We start from the raw sequence: 24,704 nt of genomic DNA on the forward strand, positions 1-24,704 counted from the left end.
ATGTTTCAAATGGAAGAAAAATCAAAGAAATTTTACAGATAGGAAAGAAGAAGAAGAAGAAGAAAGAAGCATTTTGCAGCCTAAAGATTTCAGCGAAGAAGAAGATTCTGAGGAATTCTCAGATGCCCTATCTCATGCAGAGGCTTGAAGTCTGGCCGTTGTGAGTGACCTAAATAGCAGTGAAGAAGACAGATCTGACTTAAAAGAAGAGCAAGAATCTTAATGGAGTTTCATGATGGAGCGATTTCTTCCTGCAGCTTCCGCAATGGCATCAAAATCGCCTAATCAAACCAAAGAATCGATGTCTGTAAGGGATTGAGGGCAACAGGGGCTTGTGGAGGAATGGATTCTTCTAATGAAAGAGTGCAATATAAGGTCGCTTGTGGAGGAATTTTGACGTCAAGGTTGAAGAATGCCTTTGCTTTTGCTCCTTCCATGGCGTTTCTTTCACCGCAAAAGTTCGAGAAAGAAGGGGTTTTCAACCGGTCCCATCCACAGATCGACTACTTTTCTGCTGTAATTTTGTAATTTATAGAAGTCACCGGCGGCTAGAAGCATCTTCAATGTTGTAGACGGTGAATTAACTCCATGAAAAATCTGCCCGAATGAAATCAATCTACAGATTTCAGGACGATTAAAAAATCTTTCGAGATACATAAAGATAGTGGAGATCTCAAATATCTAATAATTCAATTAATAGGCCGGTGTTACAGATTTAAATAATATTTTCATTCATTGTTCGATGAGCAGTTTCAAAATACAACTTCTAGTTTTTAAGAATGGACAGGTTTTGTTCCAAATGCTCACTTATAATAGACTATCGACTAATTAAGATATAGTAAAATTAAAATTTGTAATTTAAACTTCTTTATAATTAATCATCAACTTTATTTCTAAATGAAAATAAAAAGAACAATTTTTATTCATTTCAAACATATTCATTTATTAAATAACATTTTCTAATTTAAACGAGAGCTACAACACAACGGTAAAAATAAAATAAAAATAAAAATATTTTGTAATTTAAAATTTACTTAGATTTTTACTATCACTAAATAAAGAGAGATCAATAAGTTCAATTATTTTAAGTTCTTAAAATTAAAAAGAACTATAAATTATATAATTATATTAATTATGAATTTAATTAAAGATTAATCTATGTAAGTGAAACATAAAAATTTTAAGGTGATAATTCAAAATTAATGTTATGTTATTTTTGAAATAATTTTGATTAATCAAATATATTTAAATTTTAAATATACATGTTTTTGTAATTATTAAGTAGAAAATTAATTATAATTAGTTATTTAATATCTTAAAAGCTTTTTATATTTTGAATCATTTTAAAGATCTCTAAGTCATAATATCAAAAATTGAGCCTCAAATATTTTATAAAATAATGTTAATTATTAATTTAAAAATGTTGACAATAAATTTCTATAAACAAATACATATTTTTCTAAAAATCTATGCAAAGTATAGACATTTAATTTTCAAACTATTGATTAAGAAGCTATGAGATCCCATAAACAAATGGTCATGAATGATCTTTTTAATGTGTACAACATATGTTTTTCTTTTCCCTCATTTCAATAAACAATAATGTGATGGGTATAGTGGGTCCATTTCTTCCATTCACAAACAACCTCTAATAAAATTAGGGATTCAATGGCCTATGGAGTCTGTAGCTAGAAAACTTGGAGCAAGAAAAAATTAAACCAATAAAAAAAAAAAAGTTCAAAAGAATCTGACACATTTACAGAGTATTTTGACAACAATATTTTTCTACATGCTCAAGTTCACAATCACATGCAAGTTGAAAAATCCTTTATACTTTTATTGGAGGATACATGCACAAGTTCACAATCTTGGGGCAACAAAATATCTATTCTAACTATTTGACAAAGGTTGCATTAGGCCACAGATATCAACAAACATTAGTTTCAGAACTACTTTGATAAAGGGGACTTCCTTAATAACATCAAACAAGCAACTACAAAACTTTTCATTCAAAATGACAAACCCCAATAGTTCAAATATTTCATCTGGTGTGTTGCCCAACTTAGCAAATCACCACTCAAGGAAGGAAAATTGTCACTCGATCCAACTCCCACTTTGAATCGCTCTTGTGAAAGTGCCCTCCTCTTCTACTATTTTTTGATAAACCTTGTCACCTCCATTTTTTGAGCATACATAGCACATAATACATAACATGGATAGAGAATATTTGGTTTCTATGATGAATTCTAACCATTGATATTCATGTGTGGTTGATGATTTTGATGCCTCATGCAAAGTTTAATGTTGTCAATGTCATACCATTCAGTGGATAGATAAAATTTATTGTTCTAAAAAAATATATTCTCAACAAAACATGATGAGTTTTGTTCAACTCTGACTTATTGGACTTTTAAACATTGTTTAGTTGTACGAAAAAATAACATGACAAGCTTTTAGGTGCATGTCATGATGAATTCCAACTATTATCAATTTACAATAGCCTGTCAACTAATTAAGTTCAAAATCAACTTAGAACTATATTATAAATTTAAATTTTATTATTAAAAATAGGAAATTGTCTTATTGGGATCATTTTTATGTTACCATACACATTTTATTATCTTCAATGCCTTCCTTCTATGGGCTTCAAGCAACCAAATGTAGGGAAACGTGGAGACTTTTGCATCTTGTGAGATATGGAACCAAAGCTTAGTGAAAAAGAGGATATACTTGGAGAAGAGAGCATAGAGAATATAATTCAAGTTTAAGTGAAGTGGTGAGAGTTTGAACATAGGTGGGATGGTTTTTCAAACATTTGGGGATGATTCTCAAACATTCATAGAGACGTTAATATCCTTCAAAATAGATGGTCAAGGGTCACCAGATGGAGAAGAAACACATGCCCACTAGCTACTACTAAAGTCTATTATTCTAGGAATATATAGTACAAGTTGGATGGTGATCATGGGGGTCCTCTACTAGAAACAAGGAGTTGCAACCTTAGTCTTCAAATAGGAACTCACATCTACCATTTTACAATCCTAATGTAAGATGGGATCACTAGAAGCAAGGTATAGAAATTTAGAATAAACTCTAGACTTTTCAAGAGTGGAAGCCCCAACTTCATTCATATTTTCCCAATGAAAAAGGAGAGAAGACCATATAATCCCCCTCTTTCAAAAAAAGGTCTAGTCACAAATGCACTAGGACATCTACAAGAAAAGGAAAAGAATCCTAAGAGGGGATAATAGAATATTATTCACAAATAACAAAGAAGGCAATTTTAAATTCAATTAGCAAAGTACTACATAATCAATAACTTGGGATCAACTCTAATGTAAGAAAAGGACTCAAGATACATAGAAGAAAAAACATAATACTTGAGACATAGCACCCACAATCTCCACTCCATCACAAGAAAGGAAAATTAAGTCCAAACTAACCATTACATTTTCAGAGGAATCTTTATTCAAGAAAGATATGGCCATCTCTAACAACAAGTTATAATTTGTAAGTTTTGAGACTCTAACATGTTATTTATAGAATTTAACAACTGGGCTCCTCAAAATTGGAAATAAATCTCTTCTATTGACTCTTTTAACTTAGATTTGGGTTTATTCATAGTTTACATTTCTAACCAAGAAAAGTAGAGATACGGTCTCTAAGAAAAAAAGGTTGGTTCTATAACAATGAATGACTACATATACAAATTGGAATCCTAACTTTGATAGTTAAAATTGCTTAATCATATTTATTCTAATGTGAATTTCTCTTTTTGACCTACCCATGGAATACAAGGAGGCTAACACTCTAGAGATTTTTGTAAACAAAATGGAGATTTATCTTTAAAACACATTTGTATTGACAAGGAAGAAAACACTATTGTCTACCTCCTCATGAACATGGTAATGGAATAGCCCAAAACAATCAAAATCATTTCCAAGTTTGGAATTTGGGTCCATGAGATCAACTACAAGCATCCATTAATTAATTATGAATCCAACATGGTAGATCAATCAAAGCTAAACAAGTGTAACAAGAGGTTCTTAAATCTAGACAAGGATTTAGTTTGCTTGAATCTAGATAAAATGAAAAAAGACTTGTTGAGGTCTAATATGCAACCTTTCTCTCTCTTCATCTTCCCAAAGATAGAAACAAAAATACAAAAAAATGTGGAATATGAATTGATAAAGGAAGATAAATTTGTACAAGAAGTTACACTTACACTTTGGATTATTTACTAGAAATTGATAAATTATTATCAACCTGAAAATAAAACATTGTCTATAACTTATCATAGAAATTTGAAGAATAACCAAATGAAGAATCAATATTGGGAAGTCAAAGGTGATTTGTGGCATAGAGTCACAATGGAGCTACCAGTCTTATAAAGTCAAATTCTATATCTAGTGAAGGTGTGAAATAGACTGATAATAATAAGGATTTTCAAGAGGTTAAAATATAGTATTTAGCTTATACCGAGTAGAAAAAATTTTCTAGGAGGTGATAGTTTAAAAGTGCATCCAAATTTCAAAGTGGAACTATTCAAAATCTTCTTAGTGAGGCTAATCTATGGACATAGAGCCATAACCATATATTCATCCAAAGACAAATGGAGTACTCTTTCTGAGATAGGTGTATGAAGTTAAAATAAAAATGATATAAAAAACTACAAACCAAGTTCCAACAAAAGATTCCATAGGGTCATCTCAATTAAGAAGTTGTGAAGGTCATACCTCAGGAGTGATAATGGCCACTTAGTTAGTTTAAATAATTGTAACCACAAGAATGGGATATGAAATAAGATCAACCTTCCCAACAAAGAGGGTTAGGAATCTTATACACCACTTTAGGAAGACGTAACACAAGAGATCTCAAATGAATCAAAGCACGTCAATAAAAAGACAATGATATTCATAAAAGAAGATTGTGTGATATGCTAAAGACAATGAAAGAAAAAAGGATTGGAAGGAAGCTTACAATAGAGACAATGGTAGAAAAAAACTCACTCCATCTCCCACAAAAATATTGGGGAGACCCCTACAAAATATGGAGTGGGTAATTAACACCCACAACATTCATAGTAGGCAAGTAGTGGATGTAGGAAATTCGCTAGAGTTTTGGAGAAAAAGAAAAACGACAGTTCCTGCTCTTAGGGCCATGAGTGGGCGTAATTCCTTTGAAATATCATTCAACAAACAAGATTCCCCAAGAGAGAGGAAATGTGAATTTTAAACTAATATATTTAGGAATGAATGGATAAATTCAGTACATTCCTTCTCTAATTCAAGAAGTCTATGACCTATTTGGTTTACCCCAACATCCAGATCCACCTCATGATGATTCAATTAGGGACCCAATGGTTGTGATAAATGTGGTAAGATCCAAGGCTACCCCAAATTGGAGATTGCATTCTCTTTTGGAAGTGGTGTTATCTTTGATTAACAAATATGAGCAAGTTAAAATCAATCACATCAACAACTTGAAGGGAATAGTTTAGTGGGTGGTTTAGCCAAGATGGGTGTGGAGTAAACCATCTCAAAAAAAAAAAAAATGGAGGAAGGAAGTAAGCTTAGAAGTTTGAAAATATCAACAAGACCTTTTGGACCCTACTCAAAATTTCAATCAACATCCTACAAAAAAATCACTAAGACTTAGCCTATAGTTAACATATATCATTATCCCCTACCCACAAATTTCTAGCAATGGAACATGTCTATAAAAATAAAGAAAATAAAACATTTTATTTAAATGGTGTTTTCTTTAACATTTAAATTGATAACACTCAACCTATAATTAACATATATCTTTTTTCACTACCCACAAATTTCTAGGAATACAACATTTCTAAAAATCAAAGACATTAAAACTTATTATTTAAATAGTGTCTTCTTTAAAATTTAAATTGATAACCCTACACTAAAACACAAATATTTCCATGTACATGTTCCTTCAAGCACAAATTTGGTAGATTGATCAAACCACAATTTCAAAGATACTTGAATATCTCTCTACAACCCACAATTTTCTAAATACGAAAATTGCAATATTGTAACAAACCCAAAACTATCTTAATAAATTATTCCCACCCAAACCCACACACAACCTATATCAAAACTACAAAAGAAGGATCACTAAAAGTCAACCTACATTATGTGTATCTTCAAATCATAATTGATAACCACACATAAATCCACCTTGTAATTAAACAAGAATCAAAACCTCATTTCATTCCTAACTTACCCTAAAAATTGACTTGACTTTCATTAACCCAACAAAACAACCATTTCTATAATTCCAAGTACAATATTGTGTATACAACTGCAAACCATTATTTTTGAAGGCTGATATACCATTATTTTTGAAGGCTGATATACTATAAAAGTAAGTAGATTTAAAACATTTATTTAACTTGTATTTCAATACAAAACTAATAGATGTTATGCAACCTAAAACCTAAACCCTAATTAAACTCATTTTTTTGGAAAACACCCTCACCTTCTCTAACATGTTCTTTTGTGTAGACTCAAATAGAATAGACAAGTCACTAAACTACTTATTGCACAAAACAAAATACCCAATTCATTACCATTAACACAACCAAGAAAAGTCCAAATCAAGTGCATTCATTCATTACATTGCAAAAAAGTGAAACACCCAATTCATTATCATAATGTCATGAAATGAAAATAGTTGTCATATCTCAAAACATTCTCTTAGCTCATGCTTGGCCCTTCCCTTCCTTGGCTCCTACTTAGCTCTTCATCAAACACCATTGCAAATAATGTCACTTAAGTGCCAAAATTAATTATATGTACTACAATACTACTTACAATATTAAATATTGCATCAACATTGACTTGCACTTTTTGGGACGTCTCCCATCCCAATACTACTCCGGCTAGGCTTGCTTAATCTACAAAGTTTGTGCCTCTCTAGTCTAAACCATCCATAAAAAAAAATTTACCACATAGATTTCAAGCTATAGACAAGCTAAAAAAAATATGTGCACCTTTCACAAATCAATTGAGAAAACTCAATCGAAATTATTAACTCCATAGAAGCATGGACTAGCAACAATAGAAGGAGGGGTTTGGAATCCATGCTTATCACTAAAATCTTTATATATATTAGGATACACATATCTAAATATAATTATCCCAAGTAGATGTGTGTGTGTGTGTGTGTGTATATATATATATATATATATATATATATATTCTCATAGTGGATAAGTGCACCAAGTTGTGGTGCCAAAAGGGGGGTATAAGTCGACACCTTTTTTCTGAAATCAGCAATTTCTAAACTTCAACAAGAATTTGAAGATAGTTACGCTCAAAATTTTAAAATATGACAAAACAAAACGTAGTAGTCCTTTGAATCTAGTTTCTAAACTACATTTTTTTTTTCAAAATGGTTTAGTTTTAGGTCCTCAAAAAAGGGGGCCATAGAAAGTGGTACTATTTATTCAAAAAAAACATAACACAATACAAAGTGTGGCCCCCCTAAAATTTTAACTTTAGGTATGTGCAGGATCATGGTGTGCTAAAAAGTGGCGATGTGAAAAAAAAAGAGTTTGAAGACGCCTAAAAGCGCTTCAAAATCCGCTCTGACTTTTTTTTACCTATCCAGGAACCAAACCTGGAAGGTTAAGCCGAGCCTTATCAGATATTCGATATCATATCGGATATCCGATTTTAAATCCAATATCCGACTAATAATTAAAATCATATAATAGTATGATATATTATTTAATATTATTATTTTTGATATAAAATAATAATAATAATATTAAATAATATATCATACTATTATATTATAATAATATTATTATTATTTAATATTATTATTATTATAATTATTATACTATAATATAATAATATTATTATAATTATTATTATACTATAATATAATAATATTATTATAATTATTATTATACTATAATATAATAATATTATTATTATAATAATTATTATACTATAATATAATAATATTATTATTATTATATTATAATCGTATAATATTATACTATAATAATATAATATAACATTTCATATATTATAATATATAGTAATTTAATATAATATATATATATAATATAATATAATAATAAAAAGTAATATCTTATAATATAATATATAATAAAAAAGTATAATATATTATAAATTATAATAATATAGTATAATAATAATATTTTATATTATAATATATAGTAAATTAATATAATAAATATAAAATATAATATAAAAATATATAAAATGTAATATATATGTTATATTATATATATGTCCCTAGGGGTCCTAGGACCCCTAGAGACATATATCGTCGTTTAATGGGTCAAGAGGGTCATAGGTCACCCTATGAACCCCTTTGACCCATATGAACGATTCGAATATGTCCCTAGGGGTCCTAGGACCCCTAGAGACATATGTCGTCGTTTAATGGATCGAAGAGGGTCATAGGTCACCCTATGACCCCCTTTGACTCATATTACCCATTTGAATATGTCCCTAGGGGTCCTAGGACCCCTAGAGACATATATCGTTGTTTAATGGGTCAAGAGGGTCATAAGTCACCCTATGACCCCCTTTGACCCATATGAACGATTCGAATATGTCCCTAGGGGTCCTAGGACCTCTAGAGACATATGTCATCATTTAATGGGTCAAAGAGGGTCATAGGTTACCATATGACCCCATTTGACCCATATTACCCATTTGAATATGTCCCTAGGGGTCCTAGGACCCCTAGGGACATATGTCATCGTTTAATGGGTCAAAGGGGGTCATAGGTCACCCTATGACCCCCTTTGACCCATATGAACAATTCGAATATGTCCCTAGGGTCCTAGGACACCTAGGGACATATGTCATCATTTAATGGGTCAAAGAGGGTCATAGGTCACACTATGACCCCCTTCGACCCATATTACCCATTCGAATATGTCTCTTGGGGTCCAAGGACAGCTAGGGACATATGTCGTCGTTTAATGGGTCAAAGAGGGTCATAGGTCACCCTATGACCCCCTTTGACCCATAATACCCATTCGAATATGTCCCTAGGGGTCCTAGGACCCCTAGAGACATATGTCGTCGTTTAATGGGTCAAAGGGGGTCATAGGTCACCCTATGACCCCCTTTGACCCATATGTACGATTCAAATATGTCCCTAGGGGTCCTAGGACCCCTAGGGACATATGTCGTCATTTAATGGGTCAAAAAGGGTCATAGGTCACCCTATGACCCCCTTTGACCCATATGAACGATTCGAATATGTCCCTAGGGGTCCGAGGACCCCTAGGGACATATGTCATTGTTTAATGGGTCAAAGAGGGTCATAGGTTACCCTATGACCCCATTTGACCCATATTACCCATTCGATTATGTCCCTAGGGGTCCTCAAACCCCTAGGGACATATGTCGTCGTTTAATGGGTCAAAAGGGGTCATAGGTCACCCTATGACCCCCTTTGACCCATATGAACAATTCGAATATGTCCCTAGGGGTCCAAGGACCTCTAGAGAAATATGTCATCGTTTAATGAGTCAGAGAGGGTCATAAGTCACCCTATGACCCCCTTTGACCCATATTACCCATTCGAATATGTCCCTAGGGGTCCTAGGACCCCTAGAGACATATATCATCGTTTAATGGGTCAAAGAGGGTCATAGGTCACCCTATGACCGCCTTTGACCCATATGAACGATTGGAATATGTCCCTAGGGGTCCTAGGACCCCTAGGGACATATGTCGTCGTTTAATGGGTCAAAGAGGGTCATAGGTCACCCTATGACCCCCTTTGACCCATATTACCCATTCGAATATGTCCCTGGAGGTCTTAAGACCCCTAAGGACATATGTCGTCGTTTAATAGATCAAAGAGGGTCATAGGTCACCCTATGACCCCATTTGACCCATATTACCCATTCGAATATGTCCCTAGGGGTCTTAAGACCCCTAGGGACATATGTCGTCGTTTAATGGGTCAAAGGGGGTCATAGGTCACCCTATGACCCCCTTTGACCCATATGAACAATTCGAATATGTCCCTAAGGTCCTAGGACCCCTAGGGACATATGTCATCGTTTAATGGGTCAAAGAGGGTCATAGGTCACCCTATGACCCCCTTTGACCCATATTACCCATTCGAATATGTCCCTAGGGGTCCTAGGACCCCTAGCGACATATCTCGTCATTTAATGGGTCAAAGAGGGTCATAGGTCACCCTATGACCCCCTTTGACCCATATTACCCATTCGAATATGTCCTTAGGGGTCCTAGGACCCTTAGAGACATATATCATCGTTTAATGGGTCAAAAAGGGTCATAGGTCACCCTATGACCCCCTTTGACCGATATGTACGATTCGAATATGTCCCTAGGGGTCCTAGGACCCCTAGAGACATATGTCGTCATTTAAAGGGTCAAAGAGGGTCATAGGTTAACCTATGACCCCATTTGACCCATATTACCCATTCGAATATGTCCCTAGGGGTCCTAGGACCCCTAGGGACATATGTCGTCGTTTAATGCATCAAAGGGGGTCATAGGTCACCCTATGACCCCCTTTGACTCATATGAACGATTCAAATATGTCCTTAGGGGTCCTAGGACCCCTAGGGACATATGTTGTCGTTTAATGGGTCAAAGGGGGTCATAGGTCACCCTATGACCCCCTTTGACCCATATGAACGATTGGAATATGTCCCTAGGGTCCTAGGACCCCTAGGGACATATGTTGTCGTTTAATGGGTCAAAGAGGGTCATAGGTCACTCTATGACCCCATTTGACCCATATTACCCATTCAAATATGTCCCTTGGGGTCCGAGGACCCCTAGGGACATATGTCGTCGTTTGATGGGTCAAATAGGGTCATAGGTCACCCTATGACCCCCTTTGACCCATATTACCCATTCGAATATGTCCCTAGGGGTCCTAGGACCCCTAAAGACATATATCGTCGTTTAATGGGTCAAGAGGGTCATAGGGTGACCTATGACCCCCTTTGACCCATATGAACGATTCGAATATGTCCCTAGGGGTCCTAGGACCCCTAGAGACATATGTCGTCATTTAATGGGTCAAAGAGGGTCATACGTTATCCTATGACCCCATTTGACCCATATTACCCATTCGAATATGTCCCTAGGGGTCGTAGGACCCCTAGGGACATATGTCGTCGTTTAATGGCTCAAAGGGGGTCATAGGTCACCCTACGACCCCCTTTGACTCATATGAACGATTCAAATATGTCCCTAGGGGTCCTAGGACCCCTAGGGACATATGTCGTCGTTTAATGAATCAAAGGGGGTCATGGGTCACCCTATGACCTCCTTTGACCCATATGAACGATTCGAATATGTCCCTAGGGTCCTAGGACCCCTAGGGACATATGTCATCGTTTAATGGGTCAAAGAGGGTCATAGGGTCCTTTGACCCATATTACCCATTCAAATATGTCCCTTGGGGTCTGAGGACCCCTAGGGACATATGTCGTCGTTTAATGGGTCATAGAGGGTCACAGGTCACCCTATGACCCCCTTTGACCCATATTACCCATTCGAATATGTCCCTAGGCGTCCTAGGACCCCTAGAGACATATATCGTCGTTTAATGAGTCAAGAGGGTCATAGGTCACCCTATGACCCCCTTTGACCCATATGAACAATTTGAATATGTCCCTAGGGGTCCTAGGACCTCTAGAGACATATGTCATCGTTTAATGGGTCAAAGAGGGTCATAGCTTATCCTATGACCCCATTTGACCCATATTACCCATTTGAATATGTCCCTAGGGGTCCTAGGACCCCTAGGAACATATGTCATCATTTAATGGGTCAAAGGGGGTCATAGGTCACCCTATGACCCCCTTTGACCCATATGAACAATTTGAATATGTCCCTAGGGTCCTAAGACCCCTAGGGACATATGTCATCGTTTAATGGGTCAAAGAGGGTCATTGGTCACCCTATGACCCCCTTTGACCCATATTACCCATTCGAATATGTCTCTTGGGGTCCAAGGACCCTTAGTGACATATGTCATCGTTTAATGGGTCAAAGAGGGTCATAGGTCATCCTATGACCCCCTTTGACCCATAATACCCATTCGAATATGTCTCTAGGGGTCTTAGGACCCCTAGAGACATATGTCGTCGTTAAATGGGTCAAAGGGGGTCATAGGTCACCCTATGACCCCCTTTTACCCATATGTACGATTCAAATATGTCCCTAGGGGTCATAGGACCCCTAGGGACATATGTCATCGTTTAATGGGTCAAAGAGGGTCATAGGTCACCCTATGACCCCCTTTGACCCATATGAACGATTCGAATATGTCCCTAGGGGTCCGAGGACCCCTATGGACATATGTCGTCGTTTAATGGGTCAAAGAGGGTCATAGGTCACCCTATGACCCTCTTTGACCCATATGAATGATTCGAATATGTCCCTAGGGGTCTGAGGACCCCTAGGGACATATGTCATCGTTTAATGGGTCAAAGAGGGTCATAGGTTACCCTATGACCCTATTTGACCCATATTACCCATTTGAATATGTACCTAGGGGTCCTAGGACCCCTAGGGACATATGTTGTCGTTTAATGGGTCAAAGGGGGTCATAGGTCACCCTATGACCCCCTTTGACCCATATGAACAATTCTAATATGTCCCTATGGGTCCAAGGACCCCTAGAGAAATATGTCATCATTTAATGAGTCAGAGAAGGTCATAGGTCACCCTCTTTGACCCATATGAACGATTGGAATATGTCCCTAGGGGTTCTAGGACCCCTAGGGACCTATGTCGTCGTTTAATGGGTCAAAGAGGGTCATAGGTCACGCTATGACCCCCTTTGACCCATATTACCCATTGGAATATGTCCCTAGCGGTCCTAGGACCCCTAGGGACATATGTCATCGTTTAATGGGTCAAAGGGGGTCATAGGTCACCCTATGACCCCCTTTGACCAATATGAACGATTCAACTATGTCCCTAGGGGTCCTAGGACCCCTAGGGACATATGTCATCGTTTAATGGGTCAAAGAGGGTCATAGGTCACCCTATGACCCCCTTTGACCCATAATACCCATTCGAATATGTCCCTAGGGGTCCTAGGACCCCTAGAGACATATGTCATTGTTTAATGGGTCAAAGGGGATCATAGGTCACCCTATGACCCCCTTTGACCGATATGAACGATTCGGCTATGTCCTTGGGGGTCCTAGGGACATATGTCGTCATTTAATGGGTCGAAGGGACCCCCTTTGACCCATTAAAGGACAACATATGTCCCTAGGGGTCTTAGGACCCCTAGAGACATATATCGTCATTTAATGGGTCAAAGAGGGTTATAGGTCACCCTATGACCCCCTTTGACTCTTATATATTAATAATATACATATATATTAATAATATATATATATATATATACATATACATATTACATTATTATATTTAATGAAAATATTACGTTATTATATAAATATATTAATAACATACATATTAATATAATAATATTTATAATATATATTATATTTAATATAAATATTACGTTGTTATATAAATATTATATTATTATACATATTAATATAATAATATATAATACATATTACATTTTATGAAAATATTACGTTATTGTATATATTAATAACATACATATTAATATAATAATATATAATACGTATTTTATATATATATATAAATTATGTTATTATATTTAGTAAAAATAATAATAATATATATTATATTTATAGATTGTAATAAGATTAACATAAGATATTATTATATATTACTAGATTATATCTTGTATGTTTACATTACGTTATTATATATATATAATATATTAAAATATGCCTTTACATATTAATATAAGTGAAATAATTTAAAAATAAAAAACTAGAACGTTTAAATCGAATTTTTCTCCAAAATTTGAAAATTTTTGGAATTTGACTACCGAGCCATATCGGATATCCAATTTGAAATCGAATATCCGATTTTGAATCGGATATCCGATCAGTTGCCTGGTCAACCCCAAAGACGTGTTTATAAAGAGTTTTAGTGATACTCAGCCTTCGGGTAGCCGTCTGACAATGTTATTTTGATCAAAATTGAATGAAACGAAATGGGTTTTTTAATATCGCTCTCTAGATTCCATCAATATAATTTCTGTCAAATTCTAAGTTCGATAAGTATTTATTAGTTAATTATCAATGAAGATTATTGTAAAGTGCTGATTGACATACTGAATGAAAAATAGCTATAACTTTCAAACGGTATAACATTTTTTAAATCTAAAAGTTGCGTCACATTCTATACTTCGCCTAGTATAAGAAAAAAATAAAAAAAGAAAAATTTGATCAAATTTTCTATTAGTTAGGGTGATCAGACACGGGACTTTTTTTAATCCAAAAAATTTTTGGTAGAAAATTCATATTTAATTATTTATTTGGAATAAAAATATCAAAAAATATGCGTCACATCCGGGCATGAGTCTAGTTTTCATATCTATAATTATATTAAAAAAATATTATGATTTGATTTTGATTAAGGTGGTCAGACATACACCTACTTTTTATTTTCGCCCTGAAATTTTCTTAGTACTGCATTAAAATTCAAACTTTTGACTAATCAATTATTTTTTTCTCTTGATAAGGCCTAGTAGTTTAGAAACTTCATTCAATTTTCTAAAAATTATTTTCTTACAACTTTTTGATATAAAGTCCATAACCACTTCAAAATTATGTGTCAAGTTGACATAAACCTGATTTGCTGATTTTTCACTGCCACTTAAGGCCATAGTTTGGTACACCATGATCTTGCACATACCCCTTTATTTCTTTGAAATTCTTTAATCACTCTAGTCAAAAGTTACCTAACACTATGTAGTTTATCCTAGATTTTTTGGGTAATTTTATAATATGAATTTTTTTAATGAATTTTTGGTTTAGACACATCCCAAAAACATGAAATATCTGTGTGCTCCCCCTAGAAATGATTGAAAACTAATCTAAAATCAAAACTTCTTTTTTTCAAATTGTGTGGAATGGAGTCTAGCTTCTAAAAAACTAAGTTTTTGTAAAATTCGATGAATGAGCTAAAATCTACAACCCAATTAGTACATGTTGGTTTTTCACAAAAAAAGAACATACATTCAAAAGAAATTATAGTTGAAAGGCTTGAAATAGCTTAAATTTAAAAAAAAAATTATATGGTTAAATAGCTAACACAGAGACCTACAATGTCATGTAACTTGATTTTATTGATGCTCAACCATGAGGAAACTTGAAGGAGAGAATGCAAGAAAAATTAATCATTTTTTGTATATTTGTAGCAAAACGCATCTCGGACTAGTTTAGAGACTCCAAACCTTTGGGTTGGATCCCCAAAGCAAAACCAAGCCTTAGGCTTGGTAGAATGAAAAGCTTTACATAGTGCATGCATGCTATAGTATGCATGCACTATTTAAAGGTTTTTAAATTTTGGTCTTAATAGAACGTGTGCACTTTAGTGCATATGCGCTTTAGTGTGCACACACTATTAAGACCTAAATTTGCAAGGAGAGAGGCAAAGTGAGAGTGAGAGAGAGGAGAGGGGGGATGGGGATGGGAGTGTGTGTGTGTGTGTGTGTGTGTGTGTGTGTGTGTGAGTGTGAGAGAGAGAGAGAGAGTAGGGTATGGGAGAGGGTAGAGAGAGTAGGGAGGGAGAGAGAGAGAGTGAGAGAGAGAGAGAGTAGGCAGTGGGAGAAGGAGTGGGACAGGGGGAGAGAGAAGGGGGATGGGAGTGTGTGTGTGTGTGTGTGTGTGTGTGTGTGTGTGTGTGTGAGAGAGAGAGAGAGAGAGAGAGTAGGTGGTGGGAGAGGGAGTGGGATAGAGAGAGAGAGAGAGAGAGGTTGGGGATGGGAGTGTGTGTAAGAGAGAGAGTAGGGGATAGGAGAGAGTGTGAGTGAGAGAGAGAGAGATGGGGGTGGCAGAGAGAGTACGAGATGGGAGATAGATTGAGAGTAGGGTTGGGAGGGAGAGAGAGAGAGAGAGAGAGAGAGAGAGAGAGAGAGAGAGAGAGAGAGAGAGAGAGAGAAGAGGAGGATGGGAGTGTGTGTGTGTGTGTGTGTGTGTGTGTGTGTGTGCATGTGTGAAAGAGAGATAGTAGGGGATAGGAGAGGGGAGAGAGAGAGAGAGAGAGTAGCCTAAGAGAGAGAGTAGGGGATGGGAAAGAGAGAGTAGGTGGTGGGAGAGAGAGTGGGAGAGAGAGAGAGAGAGAGAGAGAGAGAGAGGGGATGGGAGTGTGTGTGTAAGAGAGAGTAGGGGATGGGAGAGAGTATGAAAGTGTGAGAGAGAGTAGGGGTGGCAAGGAGAGTAGGGGACGGGAGAGAGAGAAAGAGAGAGAGAGTGAGAGTAGGGGATGGGAGAGAGAGAGAGTAGAGAGGGAGAGAGAGAGAGTGAGAGAGTGAGAGTAGGTAGTGGGAGAGGGAGAGAGAGAGAGGAAGGGGATGGAGTGTGTGTGAGAGAGATCTAGAGAGTAGGGGATGGAAGAGGAGAGAAAGAGGGGGGGTGGGACTGTCTGTTTGTGAAAGAGAGAGAGTAGGGGATGGGAGAGGGGAGAGGGAGAGAGAGACGGAGAGGGAGAGAGAGAGAGAGTAGCCCGAGAGAGAGAGAGAGAGAGAGAGTAGGGAATGGGGGAGAGAGAGAGAGAGAGAGTAGATGGTGGGAGAGGGAGAGAGAGAGGGGGGATGGGAGTTTGTGTGAGAGATCTAGAGAGTAGGGGATGGGAGAGGAGAGAGAAGGGAATGGGAGTGTGTGTCTGTGAAAGAGAGAGTAGGGGATGGGAGAGGGGAGAGAGAGAGAGAGTAGCTTGAGAGAAAGAGAGAAGGGGATGGGAGAGAGAGAGTGTGAGAGAGAGAGTAGGTGGTGGGATAAGGAGTGGGAGAGAGAGGGGGGATGAGAGTGTGTGTAAGAGAGAGAATAGGGGATGGGAGAGAGTGTGAGACTGTGAGAGAGAGAGAGAGAGTAGGGGGTGGCAGAGAGAGTACAGGATGGGAGAGAGAGTGAGAGAGAGAGTAGGAAATGGGAGAGGGAGTGAGGGAGGGAGAGCATGAGAGAGAGAGAGAGAGAGAGATAGAGAGGATGAGAGTGTGAGAGTGTGAGAGAGAGAGATTAGGGGATGGGAGAGAGAGAGTAGGTGGTGGGAGAGGGAGTGGGAGAGGGAGGGGGGGGGAGAGAGAGAGAGAGAGAGAGAGAGAGAGAGAGAGAGAGAGAGAGAGAGAGAGAGAAGGAGGCATGGGAGCATGTGTAAGAGAGAGAATAAGGGATGGGAGAGAGTGTGAGACTATTAGAGAGAGAGAGAGTAGGGGGTGGCAAAGAGAGAGTAGGCTTTGGGAGACAGAGTGGGAGAGAGAGAGAGAGAGAGAGAGAGAGAGAGAGAGAGAGAGAGAGGAAGGAGGAGAAGAGTGTGTGAGTGAGTGACATAGAGAGAGATTATGGGATGGGAGAGGGAAGAGAGAGAAGGGGGATGTGAGTATGTGTGTGTGTGTGTGTGAAAGAGAGAGAGTAAAGGATGGGAGAGGGGAGAGAGAGAGAGAGTAGGGTATGGGAGAGAGATACTAGATAGTGGGAGAGGGAGAGAGAGAGGGGGGGGAATGGGAGTGTGTGTACGAGAGAGAGTAGGGGATGGGATAGAGTTTGAGAGAGAGTAGGGGTGGCAAATAGAGAGAGTACAAGATGGGAGAGAGAGAGTGAGAGTAGGGGATAGGAGAGAGAGAGAGAGAGTAGAGAGGGGGAGAGAGAGAGAGAGAGAGAGTAGGGGATGGGAGAGAGAGAGTAGGTGGTGGGAGAGGGAGTGGGAGAGGAAGAGTGAGTGAGAGATAGAGTAGGCAGTGAGAGAGGGAGTGGAAGAGGGAGAGTGAGAGAGAGTAGGGAACAGGAGAGAGAGAGAGAGAGAGAGAGAGAGAGAGAGAGAGAGAGAGAGAGAGAGAGAGAGAGAGAGAGAGAGAGAGTAGGGGATGGGAGAGAGAGTAGGTGATGGGAGAGGGAGCTAGATAGATAGAGAGTGTGTAGCGGTGGGAGAGGGAGTGGGAGAGGGAGAGTGAGAGACAGAGAGGGGGGAATGGGAGTGTGTGTAAGAGAGAGAGAGAGAGAGAGAGAGAGTAGGGGATGAAAGAGAGAGAGTAGTCAATGAGAGAGGGAGTGGGAGAGGGAGAGCGAAAGAGAAAGGGGATGGGAGTGTGTGCAAGAGAGAGAGAGAGAGAGTAGGGGATGGGAGAGTGAGAGTGAGAGAGAGTAGGGGATGGGAGAGAGAGAGAGAGAGAGAGTAGGCAGTGGGAGAAGGAGTGGGAGAGGGAGAGTAAGAGAGAGAGAATAGGGGATGGGAGTGAGTAGGTGATAGGACAGGGAGTGGAATAAAGAGAGAGAGTAGTGGTGGGAAAGGAAGTGTGAGAGGGAGAGTGAGAGAGAGAGAGGGGGGGATGGGAGTTTTTTTTTTTTTTTTTTTTTTTTTTTTTTTTTTTTTTTTGAGAGAGAGAGAGAGAGAGTACAGGATGGGAGAGGGGAGAGAGAGTGAGAGAGAGAGTAGGGGATGGGAGAGTATTGAGAGAGAGTGAGAGAGAGAGAGAGAGAGAGAGAGAGAGAGAGAGAGAGAGAGAGAGAGTAGGGGATGGGGAATGGTGGAATAGGGAGAGGTTATTCTTCACATAGTGTGCACTTTATAGTGTGTATGCACTATATGAGAACACCAAAAAATGATCATAACACAAGTTTGGGTCCCTATTGATCCATATTCTACTTTTTGTCTATTGTGCATTCTGTAGTTCTAAAAGAAAACACGGGTTTCAAGTTGTTGGAAGTTAGCAAACACTATTTGAAGGCTTTTTGAATATTCTTTCATTCCATTTGAAGTTAGCAAACACCAAATTCAATCATTGGATACATTATTTAAAGGCTTTTTGAATATTATTTCTATATAAAAGGTTAGTGTAGTCCTTTTTAAATATTCTTTGTTGTTATATAGAGAAAATTTGATTATAATTTGACATGTTGTTGTCGGAATGTTCTAAATGGGAAGAGTACTTATGAGAGGGGGGGTGAATTAGAAGTACCAATTTTTATCCTTTAAAATCCTTATTAACACATAACTAAAAGTGATGTACATGCATGTAAACATATAAGCAAACATGAAAATGAAAGCATGCATCAACACATTACACAAAAATTTGGTAACCCAGAAACCCTCCAAGAATAAGAAGGTAAAACTGGGGTGGGGATGACACCCACAAAAATCACTAAAACAATCAATATTTAACCAGTTCTGATGGTCTACCCTGTTAAAGGCTTTACATTGTGTCAATAGTGACCTAGTTAGAGGATTTACAAACACTTACATGAAGTGTCACCTTCTTAAAGCATTTACAACAGGTTGTTAAACCCACCTAATACATAGGATTTTCAAGACCTTCTCCAAAGGTTCTCCTACCTAGTTGTTAAGCTAACCTATCAACATAGGATTTCAACCTCTAATACAATTGTGAGAGAGTATTTTTACATTTGACCTTATTATATGCAATCTCAAATTTCTAGGTACAAGTACTAAATCTGCTCCTCTTGTTCTGATCCTTGCTTGATCTGATCTCTATATGTGTTCCTTATCCCTTGTACTATTCTAATCAACTAGATATGAAATTGTAGCTTTGTTCCTTTAAGTCTTTTCCTCTTCACACTGAAATTTCACTATAATCTCCCCTTAACACTGTTCTCTTCGACACATGCAATGGGTTCTTGACTTCCTTATAAAGAATATGAAGACTTAGGGTTAGGTATGAATCTACGATCCATATTGAATCTCAAATTCTCGCTCATACCTTGGATTTGTCTCATTGGTTGCATGCCTTCTCCATTTTTCTGATTGGTTGCATGCAGATTTTATAGGGAATGTAAATGATTCGTCCTTATCCTTTTTCTCCTTAGAAATCTCTCTAAGTCAACTCCAAAAATGGTTTACATTTTAGTTTGTGAAAGCACAAACTCTTATGTTAATCCTAAGTTACTCGACACTCATTACATTACTAATGCTTGGCATGAACTAATTCCAAGATTACTTGGCATCTATTACTTTCCTAGTTTGCTCGGCACCTATTAGACACTGTATTGCTTGGCACATGTATGTTTTGTATTGCCCAACACCTAAACATTTCCTAGATCACTTGGCACATGAACATTTCCTGGATCACTCAGCACATACTATGTTCTAACTTGCTTGGCACTAACTGTGGCTCAACACCTATTGAAATTCGAGCTTCGCATACATTGTGCACTTAGCATGTATAGTGAAAATGGTTAAGTGTGTTGACACTCAATTTTCAAGACTATTCTTTTGACCAACAATCTCCCCCTTTTACATGAGTGTCAAAAACACTTAACTAAGCATTTACGAACTTAATCTTATTGAGTACATGTCAAACTTCAAAAATATTGTGAGTAACAATATACCTTATGATTCCCCCTGAGTTGATTATGCCTTGTCTATTCTTTAGACTGAAATTCTGTGCTAATGTGCCTGACCCTCTTTGTCCTTTGTCATGTTTCTTGACCCTATGTGCTATATCTGATCTGAAGTTCAAAATTTTGCATCTCCCTTTTTTTGCTTTGTTACTTGACATCTCCCTTTTTGGCTATTTACAAACTTTCCACTTTATCATCAAAATGAAAGAATGTAATCAAAAGAATGATTCAAAATTTGGTCGTAACTACATATATACATATCTCATCTTTACTTTATTTCCCCCTTACTTTATCTCCCCCTTTTTGACACTTATGTCAAAGGGTTCTATGGAGTAATACCAAGCTTAGCCAAAAAAGTGCTATTTACTTCTAGGAGTATCTTTAGAGCTACATCCCAATTTGCTAGTGCAATGTCCAATGACTTATGCTGGATGGCAACCTCTACTACTAGATGTACAAGTCCATCTGAGGTAGAAAGATATGAATCTTTCTTGAGGACTATTTTTGCATACATTTTCTCCTTATGAAGTACCTCCAAGTGAGGGGTTATAGAGGACTGAATTTGCATCAAGTTAGCTTTTATATTTGCCTCCTCTACTGTTAATACAGCTAATTCTCTTTGAATGTGAAGCGTTTGATTAAAATGCTTCTCACTTTGAGTTGGATTGGTGGGGAGTTGCATACTAGAAATCTTTAAATTTCTCTCCAAGCTCATTATTTTCTAGCTAGTCTCCTGTGTGAAGTTGGAAAAACCACACAACTTATTGTATAGGGAGAATATATTCCCAATTACAATTTTGATTTTATCTAATTTCTTAGCCAATTCAACTTGTGATAGTGCTATATCACCAGATATTTTCTCATTTACTTTTCCTTGAAACTTCCTTTCTGACCATTCCATTAATTTTGCATTTGTATCATGATCTTCATTTGTCACCTAGTCAACTATATCAGATAGTTTCTCTACTATTGGCCTTGACTTATCAAGTGTCTCCAAGTTGAAGGCATCCATAAAGATGTCCTTTATCTCATGTAGTGCTTGCCTATATTCATATTCTTTTCTCAATACATCTTGTCTTCTTCTTCTATCCAGTGCATTCTGTATTTCATTAATTTTCTCCTCAATGAGAGTACTGGATTCATAGTAAGGTATTGTGATTTCTTCATCAAGCTCAAGAGTTCCATAATGAAGTTTCCTGGATAATTTTGTTGAGCTTGAGCCTGGTGTTCTAATTTGTAATGCTAGTATTTCAGTGCTCAGCTTCTGAAGAGTTTGAGTGGGAGTACCTATTTTTGGTAATTCAACCAAAGTTTATATTGCAGATTGCTCCTCATCTCTTGTCTATTCCTTCTCTTCATCTTGTTTCTCCTTTTCATTTTTAATTGCTAGGGGTGTGCTTGTTGGCTATTTTGTTTTCTCTTTGTCTTTCCTTGCTGCTGCACTTGGCACTTGAAGTGCATCTATGACCTGTTTTGGTGGAGATGGTGGAGGAAGGAATAGGATTCCAATAGTTTGTATGGTCGAAGGTGGTTCTTATCTTTGCACCTTGACTTCCTTTGATTTTACTACTGCTTTTTTCAACTCATCAACACTGACCAGTATTGGGCTTGAACATAATTTAGCTACTTGTGTTGATTGGTCAAGGACCTTTGCTAGATCCTCTATAGTTAATGGATTGATGTTTTGATCAAAAGTGTCAATAACATCCTTAATCTTGATTATCTCTGCAGGTGTGATGTTAGTATGAGGAGGGCTAGGAGGTGATATATATGTGTCTTGCACACTTTTCTCTTGCTACTCATCTGTCTCCTTTTCTTCCTCTTTCTCCTCTTTATTCTCCTCTTCATTTTTCTTCTCTTCTTCCTTCTTCTCTTCTTCCACTTTCTTCTCTTCTTTAGCCTTCTCTACTTCCTTCTTATCTTCCTCCTTCTTCCCTATTTCTTTTGTTTCCTTTTTCTTGGCACTTGCTTCTACCTTGTATTCCTCATCAAACACATTATCAATTTTCTTGTATATTATTTTCCACAATCTTATGGATTTATTGACTACATCTTCAATTTTATTCTACAAAATACTGAATGCCGTATACTTTGGAGTAAACCTATTATTGTGCCTCTTGACTACATTAGTCACTTGACCCTTAGTCAAATCAGGAAACAATCTTGCTAAAGTAGACTCCCTTATTTCTTTTTCCATCTTCAAGCAAAAATACAATTTTTCTTCTACTATTTTGTACAACTACTTGGGCATTGAGCTATCTAGCTCTAGAGGTGTGTGCTTGTACTCAACCATCATAGCATACACAGATTTCTCTATTTTATTTTTCTCTTCCTTAGTGAGCTTATTAAAATCTAAATTCTTTAAATCTTTCAAGTCATCATTTCTAATCTTTGTACACAATTTATTAATTGACAACTTGGGTGGATGACTTACCACTTTGAACTGACTAATATCTTGTGACTTTGTCTTCTCTTCATCTGAGTTAGGTTGAGCTACATATTTTCTTCTCTTTCTTGGCTCCTCATCATTTTACTTAGTGGTTTTCTTCTTCTTTTTTTCCTCTTCTTTGGCCTTTTATGTTGTAGCTCTGGTGGTCGCTCTGGTAGTGGGCTTCTTTGGTGCAGGTTTTGTCACTTTCTTTGCTTTGGGTTAAGGAGCAAGTGGAGTTTTAGCCTTCCTTTTGGTGACTTTAGTTTTGATAGGTGCTTCCTCGGCACCTTCCTCTTTATCTTCACCTAAGCCTTGTGTTAATTGTAAAGGCTCATCTTCTTCATTGTCATTGTCATCCTCTTCTTCATTTGCCTCCTCTTCCTCTATTGTTCCTACTTCTTCAACACAAAATTTCTTCTTGATCTTCTTCATCAATTTGTCCTTCTTCTTTATTGTTGTGGTAGTCTTAAGATCTATCACCACCCTTGATTTGACAACATCATAGGTTCCAAAATGTTTTGCAGTCTCATCAATTTCCTCTGCAAGTAGAGCTATTATTGTTGTTGAGGCTTGGTCAATATCAAGTTCATAACCTAGTGGCCTAAGCCATCTAGGTATGACTACTTGTATATAAGTATAATCAATTTCCACAAGAAAACAAATATCCTTTTCATTCTGCTCAACCAGTGAGATTGGTATCCTCATTCTTTGTTTCATGGACTTTTTGAAGTCCTCACAGTAGCTAGTCATTTGGGCATTAAAATTCTCACCCATCTACTCAATGAATCCATTTATTTGATCAACAATGGTCTTATTTGGATCCCATCTCACCTTGCCTACTGAAGGGAATTCTTTCATAATATAGAAAAAAATGCAAACCCAAACTGAGCTAAATTTGCATTGAGCTCCCTTAGACTTCCTTATAGCTCCTAGATTCTCATTAATCTATTGTAACATGAGCTCTACAAGATCATATGTATGATCTTTCTTCACCAATTTATAGGCAACATCCACTACTCTACATGGTACACTATTTAGTCTACTTGACTGGTAGAATTTGTGTGATATGACTCACAACAAAATATAGTAAGGGTTCTATGATGGTGTCTATTGTCATTCCCCTGTTGTTCCATTTTGCACCTATATTCTTCTCTATGACTTCCTTTTTGCCACTCCTCAGGGTCTTTGGCCGATCTAGGGTTGGAATACTAGTAACCCTATGGATAGTTTTCTTTGTAAACTTTACTAGCCCTCTCTCTAACCAAAAAGCTCCATCATGGATTCTACTCAAAACTATGCATATTCATTCCGTTTTGAAAACAATAGGGAAAACTAGGGCTTTGGGCAAACCCTTCTTCTCCACTATAGAGAATTCATCTTTAAGTTTTCCATTTTCACACAGTTTATCAAATGCATTAAAAATCTCCAAATCTCCTATGGCTCCAATTTTACATTTATAACACTTTCGAACATCTTGAACCATGACAACTTTATCAGGAATTACAGATAGGGCACCAGCGGGATCATTCTTATAAGTGACTTTAGGGATGGGTCTAAACTTTGGTTGTTTGACTTTGTTACTAACTAGTTGAATTTCATGACTTTCCTTCTCCTTGGTAGATTTTGACCCAGATACCATTGTTTACCAAACTAGGGTTTAAAATTGAATGAACTTTCAAACTCTATATAGCTCGGCACTTGAATGAAATACTTGCGAATCGATGAACTAGAGTTGAATTGCTATTGGAATCACTGAAAATCATTGTTTGATCATTGTAGAATTACCTT

At 37.1% G+C, this 24,704-nt stretch overlaps 1 pseudogene; it reads left to right on the forward strand.

Annotated features, from left to right (window-relative positions):
• The first annotated feature begins 342 nt into the window (after positions 1-342).
• Positions 343-24,704, forward strand: part of LOC149546479 (L-type lectin-domain containing receptor kinase IX.1-like) — a 49,291-nt pseudogene continuing 24,929 nt past the window's right edge.

The sequence above is a fragment of the Cupressus sempervirens genome, chromosome 7, assembly GCF_028749045.1.
Source record: "Cupressus sempervirens isolate cs-2001-9-10 chromosome 7, ASM2874904v1, whole genome shotgun sequence".
Taxonomy (NCBI): domain Eukaryota; kingdom Viridiplantae; phylum Streptophyta; class Pinopsida; order Cupressales; family Cupressaceae; genus Cupressus; species Cupressus sempervirens.